Source organism: Eucyclogobius newberryi, unplaced genomic scaffold (assembly GCF_026437365.1).
Source record: "Eucyclogobius newberryi isolate DKJ021-1_F unplaced genomic scaffold, fEucNew1.0.hap1 SCAF_22, whole genome shotgun sequence".
Lineage (NCBI taxonomy): Eukaryota > Metazoa > Chordata > Actinopteri > Gobiiformes > Gobiidae > Eucyclogobius > Eucyclogobius newberryi.
The window spans coordinates 7,889,054-7,902,427 of record NW_027315857.1 but is presented as its reverse complement, the minus strand read 5'-3'; the positions used below and the strand labels follow the sequence as shown (position 1 = coordinate 7,902,427).

Here is a 13,374-nt window from a genome sequence, read left to right as displayed (position 1 = left end):
GCGATCTGGGGGATGGTGACGCGTGCCTGGGGTTATGACGCAGTCTTGCCTCCACCCCCCCGTCAGTTTGGAGATTGGAGGAAAGGAGTTAGTCTGTAATATAGCTAAAAACTGCGGGAATCAATCAAAAAAACACTCTGGGTACATATATGAAGCACAATTAGCAATGTAAGAATGTTAAAAGCTCTGAAAAGTCGATTTTGCATGTTATGGTACCTTTAAGATTAAACAAGATTAAACTTTGTAAATCCACCATTCACCATTGCAAGTTGCGGCCATACGCATGAGCACGCCGTTACAAGCCTTAAAACATAATAAATAATTAATTATGTATTGCTTGGACCTGAACAAATGTAGAAATGTAGATTCAAATCATTCGTCTTCAGTTGTTTTCCTTCCCGTTATCACCTTTAGCAAGTTGGTCACTCGACATGTTGCTAGCCTGCGATGCTAACTCTAAATAGACGTTACAACTTATAAATGAATAGAACAAAGCTATATTATGTTGGCTAATTGTTGGCCAGTCTTCTTCATTGCAATTTAAATGCCTGAAATAAAAGTCTGTGTAATAGAATACCCATTGTTTAGCACGTTAGATAGCGTTGCTTTATCTGGTAGAGACTAATGGGCCTATATCGAAGCCAGGCCTTACATAAATCTCACCAGCTTGGCACAGTACTGAGGAACTGATCCCTCCCCAAATCCTCATTGTTATTCTCCGGTGATGCCAAAGGATCTGTCGCACCGGCGCTTGCCAAAACCTCCAGCCGGACTGAGTGGGCGGCCGGGCTGTATGTTTACATGTGACCGCCATCACGAGACCACGCCGACAGTACACACAAGATTAGGAGAAGGAAGCGCATTTTCATAGCCTTCGCTGCTCACGATGTCATCGCTTCACTGGTGTAGAAAGGAGGTTTAGCGAGGTAGAGGTTAGCATCTTTCTCTGTGCCTGTCCCAAACCTTTATAGCCAAAGAGAAGTATCTGAAATAAGGCGCTAACTAATCCAAAACGTAGGTGACAGATGAAATAGTGTATTGTTTAGGCTCCGATACTTATATGATGCTCAAAATATATGACATAGCTTCAGACACAGCTTCAGACTTGTCCTGGCTAGGTCCCAGTTTGAACCCAGTTTCATGTGGACTTGGTTTGGTCTTGTTCTAGTCCTCGTCATGGTTTGTTCCAGGTTTCATTCCCAGTTTAGTCCGAATTTAGTAGATTGGTCAACCTTTCTGGAATAATTTAATGGCATATCAGAACTAGGACCACAAAATGAAAGACATTACACTGTTGTATTTTTGATATTGAGTATTGAACGTTTAGTATCGTGACAACGCAAGAGTTTAGTCCCAATTTGATTCAGATGTGGACTCATTTACAACTCAACAAAAAAAACTACACATATTGCTTTGATTGCTTGCAGTTGTATTACCTAAAAACATAATTGCCAGGACATTTCAGATCGAGATTATTTTTGTTGTAAATCCTGTCCACATATACGACATTAAAGGATTCATCTTTTTCCTGAACTAGAGGATTTGCCCTTCAAACGCAGATCTGGGCCATTGAACCGTACCACAGGGTCTGACTCCTTCAAATACCTCCAGATTATTTGGGTAATCTCGTCAAACCGACTTTTCAATTGCGTACTTGCCACCTATAGTAACACTATACTAATCCAGACCATATAACTGCGGAGATTATGTGCCATTGTTGTCAGATCTGCAGCCTGTCAGTCACACGGTTGATTTAAATGTCCAAGGCAGAGCGCGGATCAAAAAGTGTCCTCCTTCTGAGTGATCAAAGCGCATCGAGACTTGGGGTGCTGTGAAATCTATGCCATGCACTCTCCACCTCAGTATTTACAGTAGGCTACACTCAGCTGCTGTCAATGAAATATGCATGAAACCCTCAACGGTTTTATCATCTTCGATCAACCACACTAGCTAGCTATGCAAACCAAATGAATTTACAGGAAACATAGTGATTTTATTTCTTTAAATTAACTTTGAAGAGTTTGGAAAGTGGACAGAAACATTATTAATAAATGATATGCTATGGATATTACCCGCGCTAAGCCTCCTGTAATTGTTTGAGATGGGATACGGAGGCTTTTCTGCCATCTTGAGCAAACGGATATTTCTAAAATTAAATATGAGCCAGAGGAGTGTAGAATTATGATGAATTCAGCCCCTATATGCAACAAACCAAGCCATGCACTGTTCAAAAATGCAGATGAACGGTCAAAACCAGCGTTCATTTGTCGCTAGGGATTTGCAATTGATCACATTTTAATAATCAAGTACCAGTGATATGTAATGGTCAATGATATGCTTGGGTTTACAGCCAATCCTCAGTCAGTAAAAGCATGTGGTTTGAAGCAGAGTTCAGACTATGAGGGAAGAAATGTTACTATTTTTGTGTTAAATGGAAACAATATATAGTTCATTTCAGGAAATTTACAGTGAAAGACGTTTTATTTGTTTTTTATGAGAATAAAATCATAAACTTGCCTATTGTCGCCATCACCGATCATTTACAACACAAAATAATACTCAATTTATGTTACCATGTGCTCTTAGTTACTGGATCTTCTGATAAAGCTCAAGCGCATTGTAAAACAGTTCAGAAAAGGTCACATTTTGTTATGTCTATGTGTATTTCTTTAGTATCGATACTTGCTCAAATGAGTATGTAGTTTGATACTAGTTTTAGTATCGATTAGCATCTTTTGATACTTTTGACAACCCCATTAACAACAAACAAACATCCAATGGGCTGCCGTTTTGATATTCGAATCCATCACAATTCATCATTATATTCAACATCAATAATGATAGAAAATGTACATATTTAGAACATTTTAGTTAGTAGTTGAATTGGCTCTCTTTTCTTCACAGCATGTGCTTATCGTTCATGACCTCCAAGTGTTTCTGAACTGATATTGAGGTCCAAATAAACAAAGCCGTAAGATTTCTTTCAGCAAACAATAACTTCATTTCAATGCACGGTGCAAGCCATTCTCATTACTGACCTTACCACATAGAAACCCCAAGCATCAGTGTGAAGGAAGAGACGGGGAGCTGACTGGAATCGCAAGTGTGTTTGGGAGAGAATGAATGTTATCTCGAGGTCAGGGGCGTCCGATCTGACAACGCGTTCAACAAACCGCCACTTGAGTTCACATTCGGCAACTTTCGCCCCCCCTCTTTTTTGTGTCTTTGCCGCTTTGATTCGCCCCAGCCTTTCCCATGGTAGAAGTCCCTTGGATAGGAACCGAGTAGGTCTAATTGATTTCTCTTGTTCATGCCGGTTTAGGTTTAGAAGCAGCAGCGGCGGCGGCGGCGGCATCGAACCGTTCAAAGTCGCCTGGCTCCAGGTCGCCTGCAGTATCCCGCCCTGTTTTCTCAGTGGACTCTAATGCCAATACCCGACATGCCAGCGCTGCGTACTTCTGTCAACCTGCCAGAAAACATGCGCCGAGATAAAAGCGTCCCTCCATTTCGCAGTGCGTTCGGTTTACAAAAATGGCAAGATTGCACCGGTATTTGCTCTTTAAAAACTGCACAACGGAGTCATTATCTGCAATAGCACTTATGATTTAAATCGCTCTAATGGTTTCATAAAAATGCCACCCTGCGCAAAAATATTCAACGTTTATGTTTTGTATATGTGTTACTGGTTTAGATTTAAATACGTATGCGCATTTTAATTTTAGGAACCGCCTTTAAATCATTTCCCAAAATATGCAAATGTACCAAACACGCTACAAGAAACCAAAGAACATATTAACGTTTAAAAGCCCAATAACAACTCGAGGGTTAGCGTTGGCAAAGATGGATTTTAATGACTGTGTAAGTGATGCAATATAATGATCTAGAATAAAGACATGAGCGATCACCTTGAACAACTGGAACATGGATGATACATGAGCATATTACCTGCGTAGATCTGCATCATAGTTCTCTGCGAGTAACCAACGACCCAATTTAATCTAAAGAGACTGCTAAAAATGTAATATTTTGACTGAAAGGTGGGTGAAATCCTTCTTACCTGACCAAACTACGGTTCAAGTGAGATGAATAGTTTTCAGACCTGGATGTACCTTCGATGTGTACTGCTGAAAGTCTACACTATTTCTACTTTCTAAAGATATGGAGGAGTGCGTGTCGGCCTTGTACTTTTTGTATTGATGTAACTCTTCATGTCGTATGTTAAAAATGTCTTTCTTCAACAGATACAAAGGTTTTGGCTTTGTAGTTTGTTATTTGTAATATAAGATCATTCTAAGATGAAAAACACCCCAAATAATTACATAAAAGGTTTAATTTCCGACTGTATACCTACCAGCAAATTAGCACTTTACCGTATTTTCCGCACTATATGACGCACCGGAATATAAGGCGCATTAAGCGAAACAAAACGTGTACTACACAAAATCGCTTCGAGGTCAGTCAGCACAACCAGAATTAATACATATATAAAGCGCACTGGATTATAAGACGCACTTTTGCCGTTTTTTGAGAAAATGAAAGACTTTTAAGTGCGCCTTATAGTGCGAAAAATACGGTACTTGTTTTGTTTCCACAGGCAGATAGCGTATACATACATTCAATACCTCCTCAACTTACTTTTATCAAAACTTCCTAATGAATTTCAGTGTAGCAGTGAAAGTCCATCCATCCATCCATCCATTTTCTACCGCTTGTTCCCTTTCGGGGTCGCGGGTGACTGGAGCCTATCCCAGTGACTTCGGGCCTTAGGCGGGGTACACCCTGGACAGTGGCCAACTTGTCGCAGGGCCAACACTGCAACACGCAGTGAAAGTCAATACTGTATAATTTGTGAAGAGTCATGACCTAAAGCTATGGCGGACTCCAGCTTGTTTGTTCTCTGTGGACTGTAGCTCAATTATGATGTTTATTAACATACATAAACTATAGGGTTCATCGAGTGGGCAGGAATAGCATTCAGTTGTTAATATGTGAGAAAGTTTCTTGCAATTTGACACCCAATATTGAAGCAATATAGCAAGAGAAGAGGTAGTTGTATTGGATTTGGACTCAAGTTGAACCATTGGGCAATTTAAATAGCATTTGTATTGTGCCTCATTGACTTGCTTAGACTTGTTTAGACTTTTAAACTATTTGAGAAATTCGAGGTGATGGTTGAGTTGAATGATTCTTTCTGACAAGCATCGCAATTGTGATTTGATTTGAGACTTTAGGTTTTAACTGTGGGATTCCGATCAATGTTCACCATTTTTAAAAAATCATTTAGGAGACTTTTTGACCCAAAGAACAAACTAAAACGTCTGAAACTTCTCATCGAAGCAGCTTCATTTTAGTACGGTAGATTCGATTTTTGTTTTTTAATTATTGTTATTTTATTCTATCTTATTACATTTCATTTCATTCCATTTTATTTTATGATTTTTTTTTGATTTTTTTTTTTTAATGACATTTTCAACCTCAGCCTTTGACTTGAAAATAAGTTGAATCATATCACAATTATAAAGAACCAAGATTACAATTTCTATTTTATCCCAGTTTATGCATCTAGTATATTACATTGCTATAAAAATGTATCTAGTATATTACATTGCTATAAAAATGTAACTAAAGCCATGAGCTCACCAACACAGCAGATTGATACAGAAATCAGATCACGATACAAATTCTATCACCATATCACCAGACTCTTCACCACTTCTGACTGCCCCAAATACCTCTTGTTAATTTGTACACAGAGCTTGAATATACAGTAATCTCACATACAGCGTTGTGTATGATTTACTAGAATCCATATTTCCACCAGAACGCTTATGTTGCTCTTTAACAGCTTAATGAGTGTGTGATTTATGACTCGAGTGGCGCGCTTGATAAATAAACTCCGGTTTCATCTCACAACGCAGCATTTTCTAATCAGCAAACAGGAAAAAAGACAGTACATTTGAAGCTTTTGAGCCTGTTCTATTAATCATACTCTCCTGCTCTCCCTGACTGGAAATGGCTCTATGTGCAGATTTGATGAATTCTTCCATCCGACACACACCTGCGTAAAGTCGTTCGCAGAATCACTTGTAGGTTTTTTTGCAGAAAGCATTTTGTCCTGACGTTGGGTAAGAATGAGACCGCATTACCCAGCCAGTTATTAGTCAGGGATTATTATTAGAACAAGCTGTTGCGGCCTTCATATGAATAGATCGGTTAAATATAGAAAGTGATTAAGGATGTGCCATATGACAACTCTCACAATTGTATTACATCTTTAACAATTGGCTTTCAATATTAAATCCCTGAACATAAACAAGACTGACTGTTAGTAATTGCCATGTCATATTGTTCTATTTTATTTTGAAAAGACCCGAGCCTGTTCTTGACAATTAGAAATGACTGAATCTCAATCTTGATTAAAATATGATTAACAGCACTACCCTATATGGATCATCATCATCCTTATCCTCATGCTCATAGATGTACCTGCTGCTCATAGTGATATTTGAAAACTGAACATTTTGGAGAAGACATTTCAGATTTACACTGTTATTTAGTCTTTGATTCAGTCCTGTTGAAATGCTCATTAATGTTGCGTTCACACTTGTTATTTTGTCCTAAAATGAGCCCATTTCAAACCTGATGTGGACTTTGTTTGGTCCTGATCTAGTCCAGGTTTGTTTTCTGGTTTAATCCTCATTTTTAGTCCAAATTGTGATGAAATACAGTGAATGTGCGAGCGTGAACGCACCCTCAGTCTCGGTTTAGTTACGGCTCAGGTCCAGTAATCGCCCTTAATCGTCCTAAAACCATTTACAGTTTAAGTGTTTTGTATTGTTCTAACTGTGCGCATTATGCTACATCCCTTTTCTCTCAATTTAGTTCCTTTATTTAGTTTGAAAATTGGTGTGATACGTTTCAGCACCACAGATCTAGCTTAAAGTCAATAGCGTTCAACAGCAAAATATGGATTAAAAAAATGAATAAACAAGTCCACCGTTTTGTTCTGTTCTGTGTTTTTTGGCAGGCGCCAGACATTTTATTTTGGGATTAATCAAAATTTGCTGAAAACGCCGGTGCCAGGTGTACCTAATTATCTGACAGTGCATCCTCATAATGAAGCGGCCCCTGGAGCGGCCCCTTCTCCACGTTCCCAGCCTTGGCCCGCAATCAAGGTGCTCCATATAGCACTAACGTGAGGACAATATGGCCGCCCAGAACCATTTGCTGCGTCTGTTGAATATGCTGGAAAATACATGATGCATGATAATAAATTTATTAGTAATTGATCCACAAAGTGTGTTTTTATTGTTAACTGAGTCCATTTTAAAGAGAACGCTTTATTATTCGGTATCAGTAGCAATTCATTTTCAATTCATCATCACTTTTTACACAAACTTTTCACAACTCCTTTGAAGTACCGTATTTTCTGGACTATAAGTTGCACCTTTTTTCATAGTTTTGGCCAGGGTGTGACTTATACACCGGAGAGACTTATATGTGATATTATTTGTTATTTTTAAACCGACAACCGCATTTCACATGTGGATTCTTTTCACACTGACAATCACAAGAGGGCGCTCTAGGCTCTAAGCGACGCAGAAGAATAATCTGCACTTTCTTTATCTCTGGAGTTTGTGGAGTTGTTTAGAAGTGACACAGAGGAAGAAGAATTCAGTGGATTGAGTGATTTGGGGTAAAACTGATGCTTTGGTAAACTTGTTAGCATGTTCTTTATGCTATAGTTATCTGAATAACTGTTCATATGTTACATTAACATACCAGACACTTACCACAGTTCTGTCTGTGCCTCATGTAGCTGAAGGTGTTAGCGTTAGCATACGTACACCTATTCACCATGTTCTCTAATATTTTAAATTGCATTTCCTGATGAAATGTCTGTTCTTGGTCTTGGATTTTATCAAATATATTTCCCCAAAAACTGTGGGTTATAAAAAATGTGACTTATACTCTAGTGCGACTTATAAATGATTTTTCTTCACTATTATGCATTTTTTGCCTGGTGCGAGTTACACTTATAGTCCAGATACTTTTGACAACATGTATTAGTCAAATAAAACTACTTAATGTCTTGAATTTTACCTTTACCTCTAACTTTTTTTTGGTTTACTGCTAATATCATCACTTACTCTTCCTCATATACAAAGCACATTTGCTACGTTTAAATGCACACCAGAAGTCTGATCGTTATCTGATTTCTGAGTTCAGATTTTTTAAATGGCATGTAAACAGTCACATCTGTCTTCTGGTGTTGTTGATGTAAACACAAACAGCAACAATCACATCTAATTATTACGTTTATTCTAGTTGTCTGCGTTTTACTGGCCATAAACCCAAGCACTTTCCTGATATTCCACCTTAAAGACAACATCCAGCTCAATTTCTTAGCTGTTCTAAAGACAGACACTGCTATCTCAGCCGTGCCCTGATTATGTCACCTGAATCAGGTTTATTACAGCGCTTCTGCATTTCTCTGTGTGGAGGTGCAGACGCCAGAAGAATGGTGGGTGGATTTCTTTTTAACACCACATATACAATGTTTAAGTCTTCTTAATATGTAGACGATAAGGAATGTTATTTTAGGGAACGCTTTAACTATCAGTGATCATCTGATTGATTCTTACCTTATCTTATTGTATAGTGATGTCAAGATTATGAGATGAATCGATCATCACAATTATGCAGGTCACAATAACAACAACAAAAATGACCGTATTTTCCGGAGTTTAAGTCGCACCAGCCCAAAAATGCACAATAGAGAAGGAAAAAACATGTATAAGTCGCACGGGAGTATGAAATGCGGTTGCAAGTGTGAAAATAACAAATAAAATCAGAGGTAAGTCGCTCCGGAGTATAAGTATATAAGTATGAATATAAGTATAAGTCGCACACTGGCCAAAACTATGAAAAAAGGTGCGACTTATAGTCCAGAAAATACAGTACTCTTTTTAAATCAATCAGTCGCTTAAAAAATAGCCCTAAATGTAAACAACTTTTACATCTGGTTGTTTTTGTCTCATCTAAATTTGTCATTCCGAAAGTTTGTTTTTGTAAAGCTGGTCTTAAACTGAGGATTTCCAGCGTGTTATACAATGTCAAAGAAAGAAAATTAAAGATTTTGCTGTTGTTTGGTCACATCCTCAATAATTTGAGTATATTGTAAAAAAGAAAAAAATCTGCCCTCCACATGCTGTCTTTTTCCAAATATTAAGCATTTTATCTTTTCAAACTTGTTAGAAAGAGCCATGAGTCATTATGTCACGCTTCAGACACTTCAGACACAGAGCTGATTGGCTGTTTCGGGATATCACGCTGCTAGGAAGTGAGAAAGCTTTAAAAATCCTGCTTCCATTATTTCACAGTTTGAAAATGAGCTAACCCTGCTTTAAGTTTACTTGTCAGCAACATTCTTCCATTCAAATGAGATTTAACATCGCGGAAAATGTAATCATCGAATTAACAATGCAAATCCGGTCACAAGAGAGGCACAACGTCACGTAATAAAATACTAAGCAGAGCAAATGGAGATGTCAGCGATTTAATACTTATGGGTTTGATAGAATTCTGGGCCCATACACTGTCGGACAAGTGATGTTACAACTCCATAGCGATATGTCTTTCCTTTGACGCAGACGTATGACATCATTACTGTGGCTGGTTCTTCACAGCGTTGGTCCAGGCTGCAGATGTGTCACTGTCTGCCCAGTTTACACCTGCAAACAGCAGCACAAATCCTTTCCAGCTGTGATTGATGTGGTGCGGACAGTGGTTTTGGAGAGTATCGCGGAGTAAGTAAAATGGGAAATTGACAGGACGTTGCCGGTCTGCTGGAAATGGGAACGGCGAGGAGGAACCATTTTTACTTGGGACTAATCCTTGAAAGGTGTGGAGGAAATTCTCTGCCTGACAGCAAATGCAGCAAATGGTGCATCTCAGCACAACTGGCCTAAAGAAGAGCGCGTTTTAGTGCTTGGATTTTCGTAAGATGAAAGTTTGAGGAAGGAAATGTTCTGTGTGGGATATTTTTGTGGGTCTTCAGCACAAGGTAAAAGACTAATATGGGGTTAGGGAGAGAAAAAATGGGTGTAAATGCACTTTAAGATCATTACCGGCGGAATCATCCTTTAGTTCTGTGGTAAATGCTCTGTTAATTGAAGCACAAAATCTGAATAACGTACTATCCTCGGAGGTTGATGTGTTCTCTGTCTCGGGCTGAAGACCTTTAGTCATTTAGTCATTTAATTAGTCGATGGTGGCTTCATCGACATCACAACAGACGAAAGGAGAAAGAATTGAGTGAATTCTTTTGAGATTTGGGAGTGAATTGTGGGTTCAATCAAATAAATACACAATTAACTTGTGGTTTTCTGCAGATATATGTATTTTAATTCTGTTATTTTGTGGTTCACTTGCTCAAATCGTAGAGATACTTCATAGGTTTCATACTTCAGGAGAGGTTTTAGTCGACGACAGCCTTATCTCTCAGTTTGATCCTTAGATTTTGTTCAAAAGCAATTTTTTTTAATCAAATCATGCTTGTAAGACAGCAATTTTCACACCTCTAAAGAAGTTTTGCAGTTTTAATTCACACATAATTGAACCAAAGATTCCTGCAAACCTTATTCATCTCTAAAGCAGAGCTAATCCCACCGCTTCTACAAAGACAGGTAACCTTTAGATAAAAGAGCTCACGTTTGAGCTTTATTAGAATGCTTATCAATGCTTCCGGTTTTGCAATGCAACAGTAGCCTATCTCTTACCCCCGGTCTATGACTGCTGGACCATAATGCAATTACCGCCCCTCAATGGTCATGCTCACTTAGCCCTCTGTCACTCCACTCTGGTCCACAGTCCTGAGCGTTCACAGGGCGCCTCACACACATCTCCACTCTGAGCCTGAGCTGCTGTCCTTGCCCTCATTCTGCGATGTAGCTGCAAAACACTGCAAACTTTCCCCTTCATTATCTCGCCGCTTAAAATGACTTTTTCCCCCTCCTGGAGCTGCAAAAATATGACTGCAAATCACAGCTAATTGGCTTTATGAATCACATGTCAGTAGTAGTCCTAGACAAGAAGAAAGAGGATGTAATGAACGCAGGTTTTTTTGTTTCAAAGTTGCCAGACGAGGCGAGGATAAAAACAGCATTAGGCATGAGCCCCTGTCAATCACGCGTCAAAACCTGCCATCAAAGCCGCGCCAGAGTGAGTCACAACAGGCACGCGCGCACACACACACACACACACACGCTAACACACTCATGCACTAACTCACGCACACACACACACACACTCATGCACTAACTCACGCACACACACACACACACTCATGCACTAACTCACGCACACACTCATGCACTAACTCACGCACACACTCACGCACTAACTCACGCACACACTCATGCACTAACTCACGCACACACTCACGCACACACTCATGCACTAACTCACGCACTCACGCACACGCACACACTCACGCACTAACTCACGCACACACTCACGCACTAACTCACGCACACACTCATGCACTAACTCACGCACACACTCACGCACACACTCACGCACTAACTCACGCACACACTCACGCACTAACTCACGCACACACTCACGCACTAACTCACGCACACACTCACGCACTAACTCACGCACACACTCATGCACTAACTCACGCACACACTCACGCACTAACTCACGCACACACTCATGCACTAACTCACGCACACACTCACGCACACACTCACGCACTAACTCACGCACACACTCACGCACTAACTCACGCACACACTCATGCACTAACTCACGCACACACTCACGCACACACTCATGCACTAACTCACGCACACACTCACGCACACGCACACACTCACGCACTAACTCACGCACACACTCACACACACACTCACGCACTAACTCACGCACACACTCACGCACTAACTCAAGCACACACTCATGCACACACTCATGCACACACTCACGCACACACTCACGCACGCACTCACGCACACACTCATGCACACACTCACGCACACACTCACGCACTCACGCACACACTCACGCGCTCACGCACTAACTCACGCACACACTCACGCACACGCACACACTCATGCGCCCTTTTTTCGGGATCACCTGAGCACGCGCACGCACCAACAGCCTCCAGATGGCCCCGGGACTCAACAACATCACCATAAATCCCCCCCAAACTTTTTTTTTTTTTTTTCCCCTCTCTCTCCCTCTCCCGCTGCAACATCTTCCCCGGTAATGAATCTCCCATCTCACTGTCGCCATCCCATCCTGTTTATGGATGGCACAAATGGACGCGGGGCCGGTGCGTGGTGTAACTGTTACATGTGTCATGACGAGACGCGAGCCCCGTAAACACCGCGCTGCCATCTGGAGTGTGCAGAGCGCGAGCGGCTGACTTCTCCATCCTCAGCATCCTCACATTTTTAAAAAAAGAGAATGCCACGATGCACAACTTTCAAATATTTCCAAGAGCGAACGCAGCCACAAAGCACATCTCAGTACAAAAAAAGTACTACTTACTATATCACCGGACCGTGGAATGCAAAGCCTCGGTAACTGTAATTAAAAAAAAGGAGCCGCTCACTTATTTATCCGTGATGGTGCACTCACACGCGCATGCATTATTGATCAGAAAGCGTTATATGAAAATGCCCACTTACCGGAGCCGTCCGAATAAATTCCCAGGGAAATTCCTGAGGAGTCCGTTCTTTCTTCAGCCAAAGTCAGAAACCAGCAACGCTTCTCTTGTCTTATTCCAAAAACAGTGGTCTTAACTGCAAGAGAGAAGAAGCCAAAACAAATTCCATTAAGAATCGTACAGGCCCGCCCCTTCCACACGCACACACAAAAAGTATTGCAATAACGTGCGTTTAAAGCGGAGGGAAATAAAAGTGTCGAATGCTCTACCTGCTCTCTTTATCTGTGTCGACAAAAGAGACAACGAGAGCACCATTAAGGACGAGCTGGGGGGGAAAACTGTGCGCTGAAGGTTTTCTTTTGCAAACGCAGCCCCGGCGTGTTGTCGGATTACACCGCGTTCACGGACACGCGCGCACGCAGACGCTGCTCCCGGCGACGGTGGAGCGGAGAGGGAGGAGAGAGAGAGAGAGAGAGAGAGAGAGAGAGAGAGAGAGAGAGAGAGAGAGAGAGAGAGAGAGGAGAATGGGATGGAGAGAGAGAGAGAGAGGAGAATGGGATGGAGAGAGAGAGAACGGGGGACACAGAGAGAGAAAGAGTGGGGAGAGAGGGAGAGAGAGAGAATGGGAGGGAGGGAGGGAGAGAGAGAGTACAGGAGGGTGGGAGAGAGAGAGAGAGAGAGAGAGAGAGAGAGAG

The 13,374-nt window shown here is 41.0% G+C and overlaps 1 protein-coding gene across 11 annotated transcripts in view; it reads right to left on the bottom strand.

Moving 5' to 3' along the window:
- The window catches only part of LOC140371470 (receptor-type tyrosine-protein phosphatase delta-like), a 517,665-nt gene extending 504,847 nt beyond the window's left edge, over nt 1–12,818 (bottom strand). For 9 of the 11 annotated variants that reach the window (XM_072458628.1, XM_072458630.1, XM_072458637.1 and 6 more), the window contains exons 1-2: nt 12,702–12,815; nt 12,562–12,597 (exon numbers count right to left, since the gene is read on the bottom strand). The gene's annotated coding sequence lies outside the window, so the exon portion shown is untranslated. Of the gene's footprint in view, nt 1–12,561; nt 12,598–12,701 lie in introns of all 11 variants that reach the window. The other 2 variants (XM_072458636.1, XM_072458627.1) reach the window with 2 other exon arrangements.
- Nucleotides 12,819–13,374: the final 556 nt, after the last annotated feature.